Raw genomic sequence first — 24,410 nt, forward strand, 5'->3', positions numbered from 1 at the left:
GAAAAAAAGAAAACAGGAGACTAGGGCTGCAGAGAACTGAGCTAGACAAAGCAGAAATTTGATTGGAACTGATCCTCTATAGTTCTCTCCTTTTTGATGCAAACATTGAAGCTCTTTGAGCTGGTGCTATGCACGCAGAGATCATCAGGGTGCAAAGAAGCAGCAGCCTTGGTGGCAGCAATGGCTCCTGCACAAAACACATTATACTTGGACAGGGCTGAATGATAGTGGGACACAGAGTCCAACGGGATCCACACCCACCCTTAGCCTGGAGATTGCTTCTGCAGTTGCCACCCGTAGCTGCTGACCCAAAGTGCACCCCAGTCAACTCGGAGGCGCCCGCCTCTTGGGGGCTGGTATGCAAATTAGATACGTCAGATGGAGGAGGCGTGACACTCCAGCGTTGAGTGGCAGCGGCTCTAGGACGGAAGGGAGGGGGGAGAACCAGCTTGGTTCAGTGACTGAGACAAACTGGAGGTGAGAGGAGCTGGTGCTGTCCACGGAGCTGCTGGTGCTGAACCACTGGACGCACTACCTTCCTGGTGCTCCTGAGCCCCAGAGACAACGCCCTCTACCACCCCTTGCACCTTGAGGAACCTCTTTCACTAGCACACTCTGATCAACTTCATAAGGGAAAAAATTGTATCGGACCTGGGAGACTTCTCAGTTCATCACCTGGACCCCCGTTCAGGCGCTTCATCAGGAATTATATAGTTTTCGACCAAACTGCTTTAATCTCTTTTTCCACCCAGCAGATACGGTCCGTTGCTTTTTTTCCTTTTTAAATTGTGTTTTATATTATGCACGACCATTAGGTGCGACGACAACAACAAATATTTCCTCGAGGACTTTTATTACTGTTAATATCAGGTAAGTAGAACGATTTTAATGCAAATTGCTATATTAAGTGGGGAGGACAGTCAGAACATACGATTCAAAATAACAAAAAAACTGTAAAGTTGTGAACTATAAGTCTTAGTCTAGGATGATTGCAGAAGGAACATCTGGGGAGGACAGCATTTAGGGATCATCATTATTATCTGCAGAAGCATTATTATTTTTGCTGTTGTAAGAGAATCTAGTGACATTAATCAAATGAAAGCTGAGAAGTTCAAGGCTTTCTGCATTTGTAAAGTTAGTATCATCATGCTTCCTCTTGCTTTTTAAATGAAAATATTTGTCAAACACCATTTCCACCATAGCACATGAGAAAGGCACTGCCTTGGGTAAGCAATGAAGAAAATGTTAGCAAAAGGCATTAAATGAATCAACCAACAAGTTGTTCTAAAGAAATGTCACCTTAAAATGCTATTTATTTTCAGTGGACAAGCTTCTAATAAATATTAGCTCTGGGATCCGCAGCACCTATCTGGAAAGTGCAAGTGAGCACTTGAAAGGTTTTAAAGCTAAGAAACTGAAGGGAATATCCCTTATATACTTGACTGGGTGCTTTTGGGTGTGCTGTAATACAGTAGATACAAATAAAAACTTGGGAAACTTAACGTCTTGAGGACTCCCTAGTCCAAGGTCAATGTCTGTTTGAGAGTTGGGGCTTGTTTGTTCTGCTATTGACTGGTGAATGTCAGGCCTTCCCCCTGGCTAGTAGGAAATGTAAATGGGGAGTTCTGATTTAATAATACTGTATTAGGTTGTATTATAGTCACTGCTGCTGCTGGTAATTGAATGGAACTAGGAAGCGTGGGCTGAAAAAAAAATGTCTCGCTATTTCAGCAGTGTTTAACCTTTTGCATGCTCAATACAGAGCTTATCTCCACTTAGGGGATTTGCTATGGAAAATGTGTTCCTTTTGTAACTTGGCAGTGTGTTCTGAGCATGTATAAAGGGGATTTCTATGAGGAAAAACACTGAACTGGCAGTTTCATCTAATATCAAGAGCTGCTGTATGGACAGTATTAAACCCAAAGCCCTCTATTTCTTATTACTATGCATGGCTTTATTTGGTAAGAAAGATGGGTTTGCCTCAGGAATAGAACTCAGATCTACCCATTACCTATTTATAATTTAGTTACAACAGATCAATTATGGAGCATGATTGGAAATAAAACAGCAGTAAAGCAAACAAACAAAAACACCTTAAATTTAAACTATAAAATATATATAAATATATAAAATTTTGCTGTTTGGTCTTTGGATAACATTTATTTTCTATATGTTAAATGCATAACTGTAAGATGCCTGTTCAGCTCTTGTTCTTGCTTCCTTTTCTCAGCATTTCAGAAGTATTTGAACTTAAAGTTAAATTCTGGTGAATTTATAAGGCATCTTTGAAGCCTGTGTTCTAATTCTATTATTGTTTAGACAGAGTTAGATGGCTCTAACCTTAAAGTCATTTTTAAAATCCTTCTGATATTTTTCTTCTTTTGTTAACTGTACAGACAACCACCCCTGCTGAAGTTCTTTGAGATTTTTTCTGAAGTTAGATATTGATGTATGAGCTAAATGTTAAATTTAGATTTATGTACAAAATGTGCAGGCATTTCTATAAAATTTTCAGTAAAATACTAACATATTTAGCTGGTTATAATTAAAGTATGCAAACTACTTTGTATTAAAGTGGGGTTTTTTTGTTGTTAATATAGCTTAGTGGGCCCAGAAGTTAATGTTTAAAGTAAAAGGGAATGCCTCTTTACCTTTATACATTTATAATGTTTCAAACTCATTTCTAAACATGTAAGTATTCATACTAAAGCAGACTCTACTAAATTGTGAAACTTTATGTGGAAAATTCTTTGTCCTTATTTGGGACTTTAAATCACTTTTCAATGGTGATTTTTTTACATCAAACCTGTGAGAAACATGCTTGGGGTTAATATTGTATAAATCATCAAATAATATAACATAATCCTTAGTCTCATAACTTGTACTCTTTTTACATAAGCAGATATCTTGGCCTGCTAAAGTCCTGAAATCTTTAGTCAAAGTTCAATATTGTCCCAATATTGTCGATGAAATCTTAAAATCAGAATATGCTACTTGAGTTGATGCAATCAGAACTAAAATACATTCACAAATTTCATATTTCTAAATTTAGTTTTCCTTACACTTTTATATTGGCTATCTGAATTTTTCTCTTTTATTGCCTAATTCAGAATGCAAAGAGTTGAGGCTTGGTTCACATGGCCAAACTCACAGTTGAATGCAAGGGAAATTGCATCATTGATACAAAATGTAAAATGTCCAGTTCTTGGACTTCAAATGATATACAAATATTGTGGCACATCATTGCTTCCTTGCTGCATTTGGCAGGATGAATGATCTATCTTAATTATACATAGATTTTCTTTTAAGAAACATGTAGGCTTTGGAGTTAGAACATGTTAATGTAAAATTCCAAGAATTTTTTTATTACCACAGAATCTTTTCCATCTCTTACTAGACCAAAGGATCCACTAGGGCAGGAGTCATGTGTTGTTTGAGCTAAGTATCTCCCCAAGCCCTTAAAATTTCCATATAATAGCTTCTTAATAAATGCTTATTAAGATGTATTTGATGAGTTGATATTTTAAAGGAATTTGTTTTGTCATTAAGGCAGAACAAATATGGAAAATATTGCTGTTTAAATGAAATGTCTGCTTTCCAAAATAATTCTTATCTGCTTTAGTTTTTTGTCAGTTTTAGTCCTGACTCTTATGAGAAAATGGCAAATCTAAAGTGAAATTTTCCTGTTCAAACTATTTTCCTTACTAACATGATGAAGTCATGCATGCTTTCTATGAATATTTGAAAGTTCATGAAATACTTTAAGTTTCTTATTGTAAAGACTATATAGAAATTCTTAGTTTTGATTTCTTTTCATGTTGATTTCTTTTTGTTCTATTTATTAGAATTATTTATTAAAAAGAATGTTGGAGTTGATATCACAGGACCTAAGTTCAGATCTCAGCTCTGTCATTTATCACCTGGGTGATTTGGGGCAAATTGTTTCATCTCTTTTGACTAACAGCTTCTCCATCACCAAAATGAGGAGTTTGGTCTTGATAACCATTAAGTTCCTTTCCAGTCCTTAATCTAAGATCCCATGATCCAAAAACAATATTCAGGACTCATTCGTACCATCGCACAGGATTGTCATGAGGAAAGGCCTTTGTACACCCTGAAATGCAACATGACTGTAACTTTTTATCTCTTACTATTATGATTGTTAAATATGAAATAAATTGAAATATTTTTAACTAAAATATTTTTATAACTTTGAATGATCTATCATTAGCATATCATTCAATTGTTTAAGTGGGTTTATGAGTTGCAACATAGTTTACCTGCATTCCTCCCTGTTTCAACCACACTAATAAGATAATTTAAGCATATTTCATGGATTTAACATATGGCAAAATTTTGAAGACTTGTATGCATTATTAACAGCGAACTCTGACTACTGTTGGTTCCACAGTAGCGCCTACATCTCTAGTTCTTATTTTACCAAACAACCTTAATTAACTGTGATTCAACACTTCCAGTGGCCCTTGGGTATTAATCAAACAGAGATATGTTGTGGTATCCCTTGTGGATTCCTCTTATTTTCCAGTTGTCTTTGTTATTTCCCAGTAAATGAATTGGTCCCTTTGGGCTTTATATCATCTTGGTGTTTAACAGGTCAATATCATTACAATTAATGAGATTATGACTTTAATACATCAACTCTTATAGTGTTTCATAAAATATAGTCACCATAACATATATTCCATTTCTATCTAAGTCATGATAGAGTTTATTAACTAAACATTAACACAAACATTGAGGGGTTGTGTTCACAGTGTTTTGTGGGGACTACTGTTGAATATCTCTGCAGTGAAGGGAACAAAACTAATTCGGAGTCTAGAATATTGGATAATTCCCATATCAGAGATGGTCTATTACATTATTAAGGAATAACACATTCACCTTCCTAATTGTGTTTTACTGAGGCTAGCAATAAAACTAGTTTGAGTACAGTTATATTTTGATAGAGGGGACAGAACAGAAGGATGCTAAATATCAGGGGGTAAACAGATCAGAATTCATATATGTACATACATAATTTATATTCATATATAATATGTCATATATGTATATATATAAGTATACATAAATAAGTATATATATATATGTATAATAGATAATTCAGAAAATGGAAATCCCACTTGAATATAATCAAGCAATTATTCATTTGATCCTGAAAAATATAAGATTCTATTGTTCTGGTAATCAAAAAGAAGAGAGAGAAGGGGGGCAGGCACATCTCTGTTCTAATTAACCACATTCTACTAGACATAATCCTCATAAAGGTGAGGATTCTGTATGTCTTTTTTGTATTCTTATTGTAGCATATAGTACAGTGTCCTGCACATAGCAAGTACTCAGTGAATTTTTGTTGGATAAATAAGTCCTTATAAACTACAATGGAAATCACCAATCATAACATTGTGTGTTGAATTTACTTTTTGTCAACATAATGAGTCTTGTGTAATAGAATATTTTAATCTTCCAACTTTTAACTTCTTGTTTTTTTTTAATTTAAAAGCAAGAAATTAATATTACTTAATGGAGCTTCTGCTTTTGCCTTAAGTATTTCTCTAATACTGAGTTACTTAATTCATTTGCATGTCAACACAGAGAATGTTCTTCCAAATCGTAACTGTTTCATAATAGGGTTAGTCTATGACTTTCAAATGCAATCTAGAAGGTTTGGAAATGATCTCTGTTTTTAGTCCATTAATTGCACTTTCATATCTTCCTTGAAAAAGAAAATTAAGGGAATATTTATGTGCTTCTAATTATTCTTTTTATTTTAACGTCACAATGGAGTATTCAAGAGTCCATAATAGCAAAATTACATTTTGAAATTTGAACCATTGACTCCAGTTTCCTAAAGCTAATTATCTGAATTGAACTGAATATGAGTAAGGGAAATAAAATGAATTGCCATTTCAGAGCTTAAAAATTTCTAAGAAGTATCATGGTTCCTTCACGGATCCTTCTCTCTCTGTCTGCTCTGTGTCTGTCTCACTCTCTGTCTCCCTTACTCTTTGTGTGTGTGTGTGTGTCTGTGTGAGACAATTGGGGTTAAGTGACTTGCCCAGGGTCACACAGCTAGTAAATGTCAAGTGTCTGGTCTGAGGCCAGATTTGAACTCAGGTCTTCCTGACTCCAGGCCCAGTGTTCTATCCACTGCACCACCTAGCTGCCCCCACTCTTACTCTTCAGATAATAAAACAATGCGTATATCTATAGGCGTGTCTGCACACAGCGGCTACTTAGTACATGTTGGTTTGATTTGGTGTCTCAGCTGCAGCTCGAAGGAATAGAAAGACTATTTGAGACAATGGTAAGGGAGGGAGAATATTTCTGCTATTTGGGATAGAGAGTTCAAATACAGAGATAGAGATGAAGTTATGTGGACCCAGAGTCAGGAAGCAAAGGTTTGATTCCAGCCTCTGACATTAAGTCATTTTCTTACGATAGGCCTTAACTTCTCTCAAAATCAGTTTCTTCATTTTTCAAATGTAGATAGCATTTGCACTAGCTAACTTAAGGAACTGTTTTTAAGGAAAGCACTTTGTAAGCTTTGAAGTGTAATATTATTGTAGTTTGTTATTTTGCTGGAAAACAGCTGGTGGGTTGCTGGTAGTTATTTTTACCTTAGTCACAACAGAGTTCAACAGATTACACGTGACCTTCACAGCTTTTTATTGTCTTGTTTATCTGACAAAAAGGGGATGACAAATATTGAACTATGAACTAAAATTCTGTTTTCTTGTATCCAGGCACCCCTGTACGGTATAATTTAGACATCCAATTAAATTTCTTACCAAATTTCACCCCTGGGAATTATACTTGTTTGCAAGTTTTCCCTTGGCCTAATGTGAATGAGTCCACCAAGTCATTCTATCTAAGCAACTAATAATAGAGCAGCAGCATAGCATAATGGAATGAGTGCTGATCCTGAAGTTGAGCCTGCAGTGACTGATTTATAGCATTGAACCTCAATTTTCTCACCTGTAAAGTGAAGATAATAGACCTTAACCTACTCATATCACATGTTGTTGTAGTGAAAATATGCTGTATACTTATAAAATACTACAGAAAATGATCATTCATGCTAAAATCATTATTAAATCTCTTTTTGAAAAAAAATTGAAAAAAAGTTCTGGTGGGCCTGCATCATGCAATACAGTACTAATGAAGTTTTCTTCTTTGTACCTAAAGTAATATTTTATTTAATTGTATCCATAATTTGGAAAATTTTGGTGTAGCTAGCTGATTTAGAAGGGTTAAATATGAATGGTGGCTGATAAAGCTAATACCGATTGTTTGAAGTAGGTTGAAGTTCACCATTTATTTGCATTTGAATTTGGTGTCCAGCAGAGCTTTTCAGAAAGACATTGAAAAAGAATCCATGTATAATAAAGTACTTCAGAAGTCCTAGAATATATTAGGACAAAGCTCTGAAGCACAACTCCAAGACTTTTGTTTTCCTTTAAGAACACTTTTATTATGAAATATATTTATTAATGTATTTAGTGTAGTCTTCAATTTTATTTTGGTGTTAGTAAGGCTGTCTATGTTATAAATGGAATGTTAATATAGAAAATTTCTTCTGGGAAAAGTTGAGTCAATTAGTGTGATTGGTTTGTCTATAATAATGAGATTATATATAAATGGGGGATGGAAGATTTGTTAAATCTGCGACCCTCTCTACCTTGTCAGTTGAAAAACTTCTTTAAGAAAATTGGATAGCCAGAGATTTAGAAACTTTGATCACTACAGTTTTTCACAATTAAAAACTTCATTGCATCATATTTCTTAGTCACTACCTATTAGTGAAATACTTTTGACACAGCTGTGACTACAATCAATTACATTGAAAAAAAACATTTCAAAGTCAGGCAAAGCACAACAGATTTCTTTCTACCCCACTGGGAAATTTTACAGTGATTTTTTTTTAACCAGGACTTGGAGTCTGTCATATGATATCTTAGAAAGATAATAAGTTTAAAGGGACTAGGACTCATTTAAGTTTTTTTTTTCCTAGCTGATAATAATAGCAAAATTTTATTAGACTTTCAATGAAAAATATGTGTGTATTTATATGTGTGTGCATGTGTGCTGTACAATATGGAAAAGGAAAAAAAAAGTACTTGATTTGAGTTTAGTCATTTGGTTTCACAATTGGAATATTATCTATATTTAGTAATTAGAAATATGAAAACAACTTTTCATTGATAATTCAAGTCAAGAAGCATTTATTAAGTACTCACTGTATGCTAGGTGCATGTGTTGTGCTGGTTATACAAACAAAAAATCCAGCTTCATTCTACTGAGGACAAACAGCAAGTACACAGATTAAATTAAGTTTAAAATACATTTACTGTATAAACACAAAGCAGTTTTGGGGATGGGAAGAGCACTACCACCCGGGAGCACAGGAAAGGCCTTGAGACTTAAAGTAAGAGCTGTGACTAGAGTAGGGTACTTGAAGTTGATGCCTTTTTCAAAAGGAAAAGAGCAGGCAAGAAAGAGGGGTGTAGTAATGTAGCACTGGAAATTAAGAAGACATAACCTTGCAAGCAAATCCAGGAAAGAGAAGGGGAAAGTTAATCAAATATTCAAGTATCTAGTACATATCTAGCAGTGTGCTGAACACTAGGAAAACAAAGAAAAATAAAGGACAGTTCCTATTCTCAAGAAGCTTATAGTCTAATGAGGAGGAAAAAAAACCATTCAAACAACTATGCACCAATAAGCTATATAAAGGATATGTTAGTGGAAAAATAAGGCAGAAAACGCACTGGGATTAAGAGGAATCAAGAAAGGCTTCCTGTGGAAAGGATATTTTAGCTGTACCCAAAGGAAGCCAGAGAGGCCATGGTAAAGCTTTGGAGTAAAGTTTAACACAAGCAGAAACAGAAGCCACATTCCATTTATACTACAGACCATTGGGACAGAAAGACAAAATGGAAGAGAAGTTAAGAAACAGTTCATTCATGCAAATGTGAAAAATAGTAGTAAACATGCTAAAATTTTCTCTTTGGTAGAAATATAACAGATTTTTTTTTACTTGCCTGAGTGATAATTTCTCAAAGATCTTCTAGGAACAGATGTTTTTAGTACTACAATAATGTTTGTTAATCATTCACCAAACATTAAAAAAATAATACTTTCTGTGCGCTATGTACAAGATATTGTATTATGTATAGTAGATGATACAGAGAGAAATCAAATATAGTTTTTATGCTCATAGAGCTTACAGTCAGTTACAATGTTCAGATTAGTTCAGATTTCCCCCCCAATAGATTCCTAAATAAAACAATGTATTTAAAGCTTACATTTAGAGCTTATTGTACTAATTGCTGCCTTAGTTATCATTTTTTATGGTATTATCAAAATATATACCTTTTGCCTTCTGTTTTAGCCAATTTCTGGGTTAATCTGGTCATCTATCTAGTATTCTACTCTTAATATCTTTGGGAATGCTACCCTCTGGCTTTAGCACATCCTACTGGGTGATTCTTAGACTCTGATGTTATAAAACGACTTCTCTTCTAGCCGTTCTCCTGCCACCCCAAAACATGACTTTGTGTTTTAGCTACTATACCCTTCCTGCGGAGGTCTCCAGTACTCTTACGCATGCTTTTTGATAATGTCTACCCCTGATCACATACTTTCCCTTGCAGTTATATGCTCCAATGACATATTCCAACTTAACCAATTTGGACAAAGTTTGACAGCTAAATGTGTTGCCTCCTCAACATTAATTGTGAATATGTATTCTTTAAAAGTCAGGAGATTTCTAAATCCGTGACTATTGTATTATATTAGAAAGTTTAAAGCTATATGGAAAAGAATCAAAGTATCTTATATGGAAATTAGTGGTGAGATATGCTAGTAGACATGTGTACAAGGAAAGGAAATATGACATAGGATAAAGAGTGTTGGATTTGGGGTCGGTAGAGGCCTGGGTTTAAATCCTGCTATGCTCAAGAGTTGTGTGTTGCTAACAAGTTATTTAACCTCTCTGATCCTCATTTTCTTTGTTGTTTGTCCTTCTTTTGAAGAGGACCAATGATATCAGGGGGGTGATATCTTGACTTCTAAGTGAATTGGATTTAAGTAAAGTAGAACTGTGTAAAGTCATCAGCCTCACTCTCTCCTCAAGTATCATTACAGTCCAGTGGCAAGACATAGATCAGGATGGCTGGTGATTGCCCCAGAGGCAGTGGGAGACCTTGCCTTTTTTAAGCTAAAGTCTTTCCCAGGTCTCAGTTTGTCTGAGGCAACACCCATTCAGTAGTTAAAGGCTAGGCAAGAATTGAGGCAAAAGATGGCCTCATTTGCCTCCACCATAGAACCAAATTGTGGTTCATCCTTCATTCTCAAGAAGACCAGTGACATCAGGACAGTGGTGTCTTGACTTGCAAGTGAATTGGATTTAAGCAAGGCAGAGCTGTGCATTCATCAGCCTCGCTCTCTCTTCCAGAATCAAGAGTCCAGTGGCAAGATATGAGTCAGGACAACTGACAGTGGCCCTAGACACAGTGAAAAAACTTGACTTTTTCAAACTAAAGTCTTTCCCATCATGGGCTTTACTGTTAATTGTAGAGTTTGCAGTAGGTTACCTCTAAAGTTCTCTCCAACTTCAAATCTCTGGCCCTCTGCTCTGTGGGACAGTCACTTAAAATCTCTGATCTTCACTTTCTTCATTTGTAAAATTGGGATTATACATATATTGCCCGAATGAGATCATGTATGTCAAATGCTGTGCAAATCTGGAAGCACTAGAAAATTTTAACTACTATTATGCCTACTTTAGGACATAAAGTTACAATTCATCATATTGGCAGCTTATTCACTAAATTAGGGGATTTGCATAGATTTTTCTCTCTGTTGGCAATTCTTGGGTCTATTGGGAGTATCTGTGTATATATTTTTCAGAAACACAGAGGTGAATCCAAAGGTGGAGTTGTTGCCATTTCCTTCTCCAGCTCATTTTATAGATGAGAAACTGAGGCAAACAGGGTTAAATGACTTGCCTAGCATCATACAGATACTAAGAGCCTAAGACCTAATTTGAACTGAGGAAGATGAATCTTCCTGATTTAAGACCTGGCACTCTCCCCACTGTGCCAACCAGCTGCTCAAAGGTAGAGCATGACTTCTTAATTCCATGTCTAGTATGCCACCATTTTGTCTTCTCCTTGTGTGTCACCAAGAAAAAGTAGAGATAGCATAGATGGCCAGAAATGGCACCTAGCACTTTTTGAAGTCTGTATTTCCATGATTTTCTTTGTTTCTATTATGGTTTTTGAGGGTGCTGCAACTCCTCATGTACTAATGTTTATTGTAAAACTCTAACGGTCAAGTTTATATTTGCATAAGTTTCCCCAAGAGCCATTTTTGGATTCTGAGATATTAATTGGTGATTACATTTTTTAAAATATCAGTCTAGAGAGAAAGAATGTTACAGTCGAAATAGTACTGATTTGGAGTTTGAGATCATGTGTTCAAATCCTCAAACCCTATCTCTCTCATCTCTTGCAGCACAGGATTTGGCACATTTCAGGCACTTACTAATGCTGGTTGCGTGACTGACTACCTGTGTGACTTTGGTCAAGTCATTCAACCTTTCTAGACCTCAGTTTCTCCATCTATAAAGCAAGAGAACTTGACTAAATGGCCTCTGAGTTGCCTTTTATGGAGTTATAGAGCATCTGATTCATAGACTATACTTGGAAACTGTGAGGAATGATTAGTTAGACCCCTATTTTATTCTATCAGTATTAATAATTTTAATGTGAACCCACAGGGATAGTAATTATTGGTAATTATTAACATTATATTTGTGCATCAATTATTTACATATAGTCACTTGCTTGTTATGATGCTTACTTGCTTAACTATAGGAAGCTAACTAGAGGATCTTTACCCTTTCTGCTGAGTAAATTATCAAGCCTAGCACAGCAAAGACGACCTAATGATATGGAAAGTCCCCTACCTAATTTTGATTGTCCCTCCACCCTTATCATCCTGTTATTGGGGAAATAGACCTATAGGCACTTAACCAACAGTAACTGAGGAATGAATAAACCTGTCTTTGCATTGCCAGAGCTACCTATGACTCTATTGCCTAATATGGGCCAGTGAATGGCCATCAGCTTTACCAATATTTTGACATCCTCTGCTGGTCATTGACTATAAGAATGAACTAAAGATTTTCCTGGAAGGTCAAGATATAGATTTATCAACCAATGAGTCTCTATATTTTACTTTGCCTATTCTGTACCATGGGGTATCAAGCATTATAAGGCTAAGGCCTGAAGGCAGGGGGCATTACAGATCGTAGCAAGATCTGAGGTCCCATTCATTAAAGGGGGTCTGGTCTCTTTAGTACGTTGTTATTGGAGCTCTGCCTCAATTTCATTTATGGTAGGTTGAACAATTTTGGATCCCACAAAACAAAACAATTTAAAACTTCTCAAATGTAGTTACAAAATGCCAACACTTTCTTATTTAGTTTGTTCCTCTTCTTTTTCCTTCCTTCCAAATATAGACAAATTTATAAGATCAGTCTCTAGCCTTCTGCTCTTTTCCTATACCCTCTTTCTCCCTCAGAGTTTTCACCTCTTTTAAATTCAGATATTAATTCTGCTATTGTTCCCAAATCTGTAGTTCATGAACTTCTGGTTTCATAGAATTTCATTCGCTATCTGCTATCATCAAAACTCTATGTGCTCTATTCTGGGCTGGTTATTTCTCCCCAAAACTAGTGCTTTTATCCTAGGTTAGAATTTTAAAATGTTAGACTCATGGAGTTAAAACTCATCTTAGAGGTCATCTAGTCCAATTTCCTTCCTCCCATATGCCACTTTTTTCCTAGTTACACAGCCTCGAAAGTTGTTACTTAAATTGTACTAATTTCATTCCTTCACACCTTATATCCAGTGAGTCACCAAATCCTGTCAATTTTCTTTTTGTAGAATTTGTCCCTAATTTCCACTTTCTCTACAGTACTCCAAGTCTCTCACATTTCATACTTATATTGCTGCAAAAACTTCTTTTCTCTCCGGTCTTTTTTTTACTTTCCACTGAATCTTCTTAATCTAATTAGTTATATATAGTGAAATAAGATAAATCTTCCTTATGTATGTTTTTTTTTCATCATAACAGAGCCCTCCTCAAAAAAATCCATTAGTGATGGTCTCCTCTCTTTTCATACAATTTTATTTCTTTACTAATTAATTTTGCTCTATGCTGTCAATATATTCATGTTCATTTATAGCATAAGAATCATAGCAACATAGAATTACAGCTGGAAGGAACCTAAAAGGACATCTTGTCCTACTGCCTCATTTTACAGATGAGGAAACCAAGGCCTAAAGAGGTTAACTTAACCTTTAAGGTCACAATTTTCTTAAAATAGATCTGTTATTTCTGACTTAATGCCACAAACATTTATTCTTTCAGTCTTTTCCAAAGGCTTCTCTTACCTGGAAAGCCATATCAATTCTCCTTTGCCTGGTCCTCAGAGATCTACCTCCACAAAAAAAATCTGATAGCAGTTATAGTGTGAAATATACGCACACACACACACACACCCTACACACATACTAAAAATATATATACACACACACATACACATGCACATATATATTATATATGAAGAACATTAAATTATATTTGTATACATACATAATTTAGTATTTAGAAATATTCCATTTCATATCCTATACTATTTTATTTGTATCTTTACTTCAGCTAGATAGATAAAACATTTATTAAGTATTTATTACATACCAGTTTCTATGATGAGGGCTAGAGATTCAAGTACAAACTAACAAGGTCACTCCTGTCTTCAAGGAGATTACATTGAAGTAGAAAAAGAAGAAAAGAGGAGCCTGAAAAGGGAGGTAGTACAAGTGAAGCAGCACCCAAACCAGGAAGTTTGGGGGTAGAAGCTAGGTCCCACTAAGCTAAACCAAAAACTCATTTATTTGAACAGAAGGACCTAGTGGGCAGAGTTTTGGTTACCAGTAAGGATGAAGTAGAAATGGTCAGAGTCGCAATTTTTTGAAGGCAGGGGCTATGTCTTACGCTTTCTCCCTACCTTCTACCTCCATACACTGAAATATACAACACTCAATGTGAGGTAGATACTGCAGATATTATTATATTCATTTCATACATGAGACACTGAGGCTTATATTTATCTACATGTAAGGTTCTTAGGCAACATTTGAATCCAAGTCTTTGCTACATTTGAGTCCAGTATTCTATTCCTTCAACAATACCTTGACTACTCCTTAAATATACAAGATGGGTTCACATCATCAGATTTTTTTCTCTATATATATTTTTTTGTTTTCCATGAATTTCTTTGTTCTCCTTCTACTGGAAGACCTTGTAAAATAATTTTTTAAAAATTATCATTATCCTCCTTCTTAAGAAAAGTTCATATGTTAATGAAATGTTAAAATTCATATCTTTAATAAGGCATAGTTTTCACAAAGAGGAAAAAAAAACACTTTGTGTGCAACTTTTATTCAGCTGCATCAATGTGACCTAGGAAATGCAAATACAATCTGAAATTATGGCATATCAAATCAAATTAACAATTATTTATTAACTACCTACTAGGTGCCAGTCCAGTGCCAGGCACTGTGCCAAAGAAAGCTAAAAAGGAAAAAAAATCAAAAAGACAAAAAAGAAACTTTCTAGGAGCTCACTGTCTAATGGAGGAGACAACATGTAAGCAACTGTGTGCAAAGAAGACATATGAGATAAAGTGGAATCGACTTAAGCAAGAAGATCCTAGCATTTAAGGGGGACTGGGAAAGGTTTCTTATAGAAGGTGGGGCATTAGCTAAGACTTGAAGGAAGCCAGAGAACCTAGGGCACAAAGGTGATGGGGGAGAGAGTTCCAAAGAAAGATTTATTCCTTTCTCTCTTTTTGGAAGAAAAATTTCACAGTTTAAAACAAAGTGATCATTTTCATACATTATGGCATCTGATTTTGGTTGCATTTTTTCCCCCAAAAGCATAATAAAACAGTTAAGAACTGATTTGATTAAGTCAATTTTGCCTAGAAAGGGTCTTAGCGATAAACTTCAGATATTTAAGGACTGAGAACTCGGTGATGTACATATGTTTGAAATGAAGAGCAGAATAAATTGGTTGCTAGACTGAGACGTTAATAGATGAGTAATACTAAAGTTGATCATTGGCCTTGTGAAATGATTATAGAACATTCCTCACTTGTGTTCTAGTCTTACCTTTGACACATACTGACTGTGTCAATAGTACTAATGCAAGACACTTAATTTCTCAATGCCTCATAAAATGTCCTAAAATGATAAATTTCAAAGAAGGCTTTGATACACCCTGGTCAGGCACACTTCCTTAATGTGTGCACCTCATTCCAATGCAATTATAGGTCTCGTCACACATCTGAAAAATAAAATTCTTAAGCATTTTTTTCGCTTCTGGATTGATTGCTTTCCTTGATTACTTTTCACAATCCAAATAGTTTATTCCATGTTTCTAGAACTTAGCACAAATTCCCTTACACAATTTAGGGGCATTTTGAGTGAAGTATTAACTTTCATAAGCACCAAGGATGACACTATACAATTCTGCTGAAAGATCAATTTTGCTTAGTGTATTTTGGATTTAAGTTTTGTTTAGTGGGAAGCTAATAATCAAACTGAAAAACAGGTCTGCCCACTTTTTAATTTATTCACTACTATAAAAAAGTGATTTGGAAGCTATTTGAAGTCTATTTACATTTCACATTTGAATTAACTACTTTATTATTGTTTTTCCTGGGTAACATGATATGAATTGTCATGCAACATTTAAGTGTAACCTGATTTGTAAGTTTGCTTACAGAAATTCATATTAGCTAAATGATTCTGCTGTCACAGCCCATCAATTTTCTTCACCATTTGAATATTGGCAACAATTAATAATAGCAAACATTGGCAAGTTTACCCAGCAAAAGCAGCCCTGGCTAGGTATAATTGTATTTGATAACATTAACTAAAGTAATTACTGTTTCTCGCTATATCCAGCAAAATCTCATTTTTAAAAATGTGGGTGTTTGAATCTACCAGATAGCATAAAATGTCGAACAAAGGCTCTTTTGTTTTGTTTTTATTGGGGGGAAGTTACTGATACAAGGCAACAATACTTTGTCTCTACCTCATATGTGAAAACCTAAGTTTTTCATCCCAATGACTAAATAACCAAAATCTTAAAGGTCCAAATCACTTGTTTTGTTTAAACATTTTAGCTAATGCTATAAGAGCATTTAAGCTAAAAAAAGCAGTTTGTGAAATGAAGCCATGGTCTGTGTGGATTATGTTGTCCATTTAAACAGCTTAAAACTCTGGATAACTTCAAATACAGGCTACTTTTATTTTCCCCGAAAATTTTAATGCTTGCCAGTCTCTATCCTCTCAAGCTCCCAATTTAGAAAGTTGGGATCTTTTTGTGTCATCAAATCCATTTATCCCAGATGCTCAGGCATTAATAGAGAAAGGAAGAAAAACAAAAAGGAACAACAACAACAAAAAAAACTCTGGCTGCTTTTTGTTTTGTGCACATGCTTGAAAAACTGCTTGGTTGGATTAGTGCAGTAATTTAAATGCTTTCCTTTCCCAGAGAGGGTAACATCATGGAAGGTTGTAAGGGAAAAGAAAAAAAAAGGGAAATAGGGTTAATGAGAACCCTCTTATAATATTCACTTACATGTAACCTTTGTGCATTTAACACAACTGATTAAGTTAAAATAGAAAGAGTGGCTTGAAAAAAAGTTGAGGAAATGTGGCCATTCTGATCTCTAAATTCTTTTCCTGTGTGTGTGTGTGTGTGTGTGTGTGTGTGTGTGTGTCTTTGAAAGCCTTAATTAAGTTGGCTACAAAAGAATATAGATGAGAAAAGGCCACATTAAAAAAAAATCCTTCCTAACTATTCCTAGCTTCATAATTGTGAACTATGTTTTTGTTTTGTTTTGGTTTTTTTAAGAAATGCTGCAAAGGAATTCTCTAACTAAGCATCTCTAAGTAAACATTTTCCTTTTTTTGGCAAATAAAATGGTCTGTTTTGCCCATTTTCCTTGAAGTCTGAGGTTAGCCAAAAGCTTGTCTGTCCCTCATTTTCTTTCTCTGTCTATGGGCAAGTATTATGGCTTAATTGAGAATGACTGCGGTACTGCTGTGTGCCCAGCTGTGAAAATGGTTAGAACAGGACTGGACACATCGTTAATTATATATGTTTTGCTGAACATCTCAGTGAGGTTTATAACTATTTAAAAATCAAAAGGCCTTAGAGACGTATATTGGTATTACCTTCCTATATTGCAGAAGATAAAGATGATTTTGAATAACTTGATAAGGTTTTTTATTTTATTTTGTTTTATTTTATTTAACCTCTCTGAATATCAGCTTTCTGAACTGTAATACTAGCAGATTGGAAAAGGTGCTTTTTAAGAACCCCTTCAGTGCTGTCATTCTAGGATCCTGGGATTCTGTGATTTTAACAATGGTTATACATCTGATACAGCCCTATATAGGAACCAATACTTACTTTTGTTTCTTTCCTCGAGTGCCAAGCACACAAGTGGCTGTTCAAAGCTGCTCAATAAATGTTGACCAACTGACTAGACATGCTCAAAATAAAAGATTCAGACAAAACAAACCCTCTAAGTGTACAAGTGATCACCACCAATCATACTGACACCTTAAATTAGCTGGAGCAGAGGGACCATCCATTCTGATTTTTTGTGAGTAAAGCAGTGATGTAACTGTCCTCCCCACTGAAAGTTCTTTGTTCTGTTGTAACACTCTCAGCTTCACCCCTCCGCCCCTTCCCAAAGGGCTTAGAGCCTCTATCCTCAGACAATGCTGTACAGTAGATGAGATGTTTTTGGTTATTTATGTCCAGACAAAAGAGATGCATCTCTGTCTTATAATTTTGAAATAGGTGACAGTCTCAAGCAATTTGACGTTGGATGCTTGCTTTGCTGTGTGTCTGCAGCTTTAGAAATGCAATATGAAAGCTCTGATACTAGGATAATTTCTCCAATTTTCTTTATGCTCACACTTTCAAATTTCTTTTCAATGGCATAGGGATTGTAAGAAGCAACTTTAAAGATTGGGAAGAAAGCTTTCTTTCCAGGGCAACAAATGCTAAACACTGGTGCCCTTGATAAGGAATCTCATATTTTAAAATAAATGTCAACTTGGCATCTTTTCACCATATTTGCCCAGTTCTCACAGTGCCTAGCACTTAGTAGATTTTTCCCCTTTCACGTGATGACAACACTGGAACCAAATGTATCTGTCCGTATGAAATAGAAACTGTGCGTATTTACTACACATAAGTACAATTTATGACAGATATGGTTTATACCAGTTGGTATGTGCTGGCGCTTTGGAATTGTAAGTGATACTTCATTCCATATATAATGCTTGTGTTATTTATTGGCTTACCAATGGTTCTAATATGAACGTTAAATGTGTGTAGTCTCTTCAGAGACGTATTTCAAATACTTGCAATTTTATTTTTAGAATGTGAGCTCCTTGAGAACAGGAACATTTTTTTCCTTTGTATCCCCAACCCTTAATATGATGCTTCTTGTTGTTATTGTTTCAGAGATAGAAAGAAGTAATCAGGAAAAGTTTCATGTAAACAGTGGTGTCTAAACAGATTTCCTAGAATCTAAGGATTCTTAAGATGAAGAGTAGAAAAGGGTCTACATTCCAGGCATGTGATATAGCCTATGTAAAGGCAGAGAAAGAGGTTATAGAACAGAAGAAGCATGTAGACTGGTTTGACTAGAAGACAGACCAAACGAAAAGAAATAAAGTGAAACAAACCAGGAAAAGTAAGTTGGAGCCAATTGTGAAAGGTCTTTAAATGCAAGGTTGAGTGAGGAGTTTGCCAAGCACATTAAAATATATAATTTATACTTCCAGTTCCATATTCTTTGTAGTTGCTTGTATTCTGTCTTCCTACAACTTTCATAAAAGTTTATCTTAGATCCCACAGAAGAAGTCACCTAAGCCTATTTTATCATTAAATGCTCATAGAGAAACCAAACTGGAAAACTATTTGTCTACCATTTATATTTCTATGACCACACTATTTTTGTTTCAGTTTGATGGAGGGGTTGGCATTAATTTAGTATAATGACCATGCACAGTCTAGTCCATTCTCATTAGTAGTGAGACTGTTGAATATTTCATATCTGAAATGAATAGACAATGCTCTGGCTTAACAGTCACATTCACTTCACCTTCTGGCAGCCTATGCCAATCTTTATTTTCAAAGTTCTTTGACTTTAGCATGGATAGAATTTTTTTCTGAATGCCCAGAAAATATGCCTCTTCATAGGTTTCAAGTAAGGATAACATTTTGTTTCCTGGTGGTTTTTAACTCTACATCATCCAATTTCAGGTGGAAATCTTGTTTTCCTCTCTGATTACCCCATGTTCACAGTCAGACATGTTCACAGCATCAAAATTATCTTTAACTTTTCACTCTCCCTCATTCCTCATATTCAGACTGCTGTCAAATCCCAATTCTATCTCCATGAGCTCTTTCCACTGAGCCCCTGTCTTTCTGTTCACAGAGCCACCACTCTTGTTCTGGCCCTCATTGCCTCCAGTCTGGACTAGTGAAAAAACCTCCTAATTAGTCTCCCTACTCTCATTCTCTCTGTTCTCCAATTAATCTTCCATCCAGCTGCCAAAAGAATATTGCTAAAGCACAGGTCTATCCATATCACTCTTCTACTCAAGAAGCTTCATAGGCTCTGTAACATTCTGGGCTGAAATATAATGCCCCCTACCCTTCTGTGGACATTTTGAGATCCTTTACAATCAGGTTCATCCTATTTTTCCAAACTCATTTCAGATTATTCTTGCTAAATATGTTGAACATTTTCTAGCTACTTGCTGTTTCCTAGAAACAACATCTCATCTTCCACCCCTTTAACTTTGCATAGGCTGCTCTCCATGTCTGTGTGGACATCAATGGTGGGTAATATATGGCTACCTCCACAATGTAACATAATATATCACTTCTCTTAGGTTTGTATAGATACCTACTCACTCTCTGGTTTGGCCTCTCACTCCAATGTGCTCTCAAACTAGTAAGTCTATCTTCCCCCAAAAAGAACACTGTCTCATGGTTCTATTCAGAGCTCTTAGGGTTTTAGGGGTAATCCTCTGGATAGAAAATACACTTATACTACTTGCAACTTTATCTCTTGAAACTCTAATAATGTGTTTCTATCTGCACTGTCACTTAAATAATGACACTTTTGTTGTTCAGATATTTCAGTCATGTCCATTTCTTCATGATCCCATTAGAGGTCTTCTTGGGAAAGATACTGGAGTGGTTTGCCATTTCATTCTCGAGCTCATTTCACTCATAAGGAAGCTGAGGCAAACAGGGTTAAATGACTTGCCCAGGGTCACACAGCTATTCAGTGTCTGAGACCAGATTTGAACTGAGGAAGATGAGTCTTCCTAACTCCAGGTTCTGGAGACTCTACTGCTCCACCTAGCTGCCTAATGACACTTTTGGGCCTTAAAAATAGTCACTTACTTGTCAGTAGGACAAAATAAGTTATATCTTATTCATATATTAAAGTATGTAAATAATAAAATACATCACAATCCAAACATAAACATGCATTCTTACCCATACATTCAGTATCTATGAGGAAGAGTAAGACACTTAAAAAAAAAAGCTGAAAGGGAAGCACATGAAAGAGGAAAACCCATGTCCTTAGGGTAACTTACAAGTCTAGACTGCAGACATGAAGTTTGCTCAATGGGTGTTCCCCAAACCAATAAAATCAACAAATGGAGAAACCAAAAGGAGTATTTCCTGTTCCCTCTCAATGCTGGTGCCTTTCTTCTGAGATTATCTATAAATTATCTCAGATGTGCAAAGTTGCTTTCATATTGTCTCTCCCATTAGAATACATGTTCCTTTAATACAGGGACCATGTTCTTGTATTTCTTTGTATCCTCAGTGCTTACCCTAATGTCTATCACACAGTAAGGATATGTTTGTTTACTTGCCTTGATTTGAAATCATCTGTCTATTCAGGGACATCTGTGCAACAAACATCTGCTTTCTGAACAATGTACCTAGCACATCATAGGCACTTAATAAGGACATTGATTTACTAATTGACTGATTATTTATATGGTGGTCCTCATCACTCTTCAAATGGGCAAATCTTTTCCCTTCTCTTCCCTTTTCTTCCCTTCCCTTCCTTTCTCCTCTCTTCTCTTTCTTCTCTTATCTCATGTTTATGTATGTGTGTGTGTGTGTGTGTTTGTATATGTTCACTTCTGAAAATGCTCATTCCATTGAAAAGCCATTTCTTTATATGCCCATTTTACCAGTTTTTATTAAAAAAAGTGCTTTCCAGCTTCTTTTAGGAGTCTCAATATTCATCTATAAATGTGGTAGTTTCTTGCACCCTTTGGCAATTGATATGTCTTTCCTATATGTAATACTATTTTTGTCCCTTTTACCACTAAACTTTTCCATATGAATGGAGAAGTATTTTCTCTTTATCCTATTTGAATCCCCAAACTCCTTTAATGATCAACTCTCAGCACCTACATGAACCCCTTCTTATTCCTTTGATGCCACCTGCTGCCAAATTACATTTTACTTATTTTGTATATATTTTACATCTACTTATCTTTATGCCTTCAGTAGAAAGTAAGCTCATTGAAAAAAAGTACTATTTTATTTCTGTCTTTTTTTTTTTATCCCCAGCACAAGCCCAGTGTCAGGAACATATTAGAAAATTAATAAATATTTGATGAATTGATCTGCATTGGATTTGATTGAATATTTAGGTCACTATAGACTTTTCTGCATAGGAGGCAAAACAGAATAGGTAATGTGGCTAACCAATAAAGATTAAGGGTAACAGTCCATTTCTAGAGAGTCTGGAATTGGATCTTAAAAATAAGCCCTTCCAGCATTAAATCTTAAACATCTTTTCTGACATCAGTACTTAAATTGATGGTCGGCCTGTTGGGATCTGGATTGGTTTAGTAGTTACACAGTATTTAGCCTATTCTAACTAAAAGCAAAAGTATACATCCCCATTTTAACTCATCCAGATACAAGCATTTCTTATGATTAAGCCCATAGAATGTTGGTTCTATACAAGCAAATAACAGAACCTACATGATATCTTGTAGTCCCACTGGACTTTAGAACTTTAGAGGCTTTAGAACAATGGTAACAAGTATAACAACTTGTATTTACATAGTACTTTAAGGATTATAAAGTGCTTTCTTCACAATAACTGGGAGATAATACATAGATTTTGAGAATATAAAAGGGCCCCCATGTCCACATAGTAAAACCTATAATGAAGAAATCCCTGTTGTAAAATACTTGACAAGTCCAACATCTGCTTGAAGACCTTTAAAGAGGATAAGCTTATAATTTTGCAAAGCAATCCACTCCATTTTTTTTGGATAGCTCCAAATGTTAGGGGGAAAAAATTCCCTCCTCTCACCACTCCCGATATCAAGCCTATATTGGCATCTTTGCAAATTCTACCCATTGCTCCTGGTTCTGCTCTCTGAGGCTAAATACAAGAAATGTAATGTCCTTTTCACAGGATAACCTTTCAAATACTTGAAAAGAGTTATCATATTCCCCTGGATTTATTTTAGACTAGACATTCTCAGTTGCTTTCAACAGTTTTCATATGTCATGAATTCAAAGCCCTTCACTATACTAGTTGCCTTCCTCTGGCCCTGTCTTCAGCTTATCAACAACCTTTTTTCATACTGTGGAGCCTAGTACTTTACACAATATTCCATATGATGTCTGACAAGGGCAAAGTATAGTGGAATTATCAACTCTCTGCTCCTAAAATCTATGACCCTCTTTATAGAGCCCACGTTTTCATTAGCTTCTTTTGCTAATTGCCACATTATACTGCTGACTCTTATTGAGACTGAAGGCTACTAAAGCTCCCAGATCCTTTTTCAGAACAACATCTGTCTATCCTTTCCTATCTGGTACTTATGGAGGTGATTTGACATTTCTTGTTACTGAATTTTCATCTTCTTAAATTCAGTCTAATGTTCTAGTTTGTTATGTTCCCTTTGGATCCTGACCTTTTTAATCTAGTGTGCTAGCTATCCCTCCCAGCTTTATGTCATCTGCAGATCTGATGAGCAAACTATGACAGAAATGTTAAACATCATAGGCCCATGTAAAGCTCTATCAAATATTCCATTTGAAACCTACTCCAGCATAGACACTGAACCATTTACAACTACTGTTTGAGTCTAGCTGTTCAACCACATTTAAATCTATCTGATTGTACTATCACCTAATGTTTTTCTCCACAAGAACAGAATGAGAAAATCTATCAAAAGATTTCTTTAAATGTAGGCAAAGTATATATAATTACCTTATTTGTTTGTGATCCTATGAAAAAAGGAAATAAGGTTGGTATTGCATGATTTGATCTTGATGAAGTCATAATGACTCTTTGTAATTAATAATTCCCTTTCCAGATATCCACAATAAATCTCTTTAATTGCTTTTTCTAGAATTTTTTTGGCATTTAACATCAAGCTCACAGAGTATAGTTTGAAGACAGTTTTCTTCATTCTTTTCAAACACTTGGATGACATCTGTACTTCTCAAATCTTGTGTTACCTCTCCCATTCTCTGTGATTTTTCAAATATCACTGACAATATTTCAGCAGTCACATCTATCACTCCTTTTAGGACTTCAGGATGCAATCCATCTGTATTAGTTGATTTGAATTCAGGAAAAGTAGCTATGTGCACTCTTACTATCCTTTATCTTGTGTATCAGCTCTCTACTGTACACTTTTGTCCTGTCACGTCAAGTGTAAAGATCATTCTAATTTGCTGACACAACAAAAAAAAATAGAATTGAGCAACTCTGCCTCTTCTTTTGTCAGTTACTATCATCCCATCCGTTCCAAGCAAAGGTCCTATCCCTTCTTTTATGCTACTTTTTTTTCTCCATTAGATTGTGAGTTCCTTGTTGGCAGAAACTGTGTTTGGCCTCTTTTGTGTCCCCAGCGCTTAGCACAGTGCCTAACACATAATTGGTACTTAACAAATGCTTGTAAATTGATTGATTCTTCCAATATAATAAAACCATTTTCGTTGTCTGTGCTTCTCTCACCAATTCCAGCTCACTCAGAGCTCTAACATCCCAGACATTTTTTCCCATGACTTTGCATCATGTTTTTAAATTTTCCTGTTACCTGGCTTTGCTTTTGTCTTCTGAACATTTTTTTTAATCTGTGTTGATGAGGTCCCTATGCACCTATATCATTCTTATCCCTTTCACCCCATCTTCTTCATTGGAATTG

The 24,410-nt window shown here is 35.4% G+C and overlaps 1 protein-coding gene across 2 annotated transcripts in view; it reads left to right on the forward strand.

Moving 5' to 3' along the window:
* Positions 1–467: 467 nt before the first annotated feature.
* Positions 468–24,410, forward strand: part of FSTL5 (follistatin like 5) — a 948,118-nt gene continuing 924,175 nt past the window's right edge. For both annotated transcript variants that reach the window (XM_020969711.1, XM_020969713.1), the window contains exon 1: positions 468–870. The gene's annotated coding sequence lies outside the window, so the exon portion shown is untranslated. The remainder of the gene's footprint in view (positions 871–24,410) is intronic.

This window comes from Phascolarctos cinereus, unplaced genomic scaffold (assembly GCF_003287225.1).
Source record: "Phascolarctos cinereus isolate Bilbo 61053 unplaced genomic scaffold, phaCin_HiC Scaffold_9;HRSCAF=440, whole genome shotgun sequence".
NCBI classification, from domain to species: Eukaryota; Metazoa; Chordata; class Mammalia; order Diprotodontia; family Phascolarctidae; genus Phascolarctos; species Phascolarctos cinereus.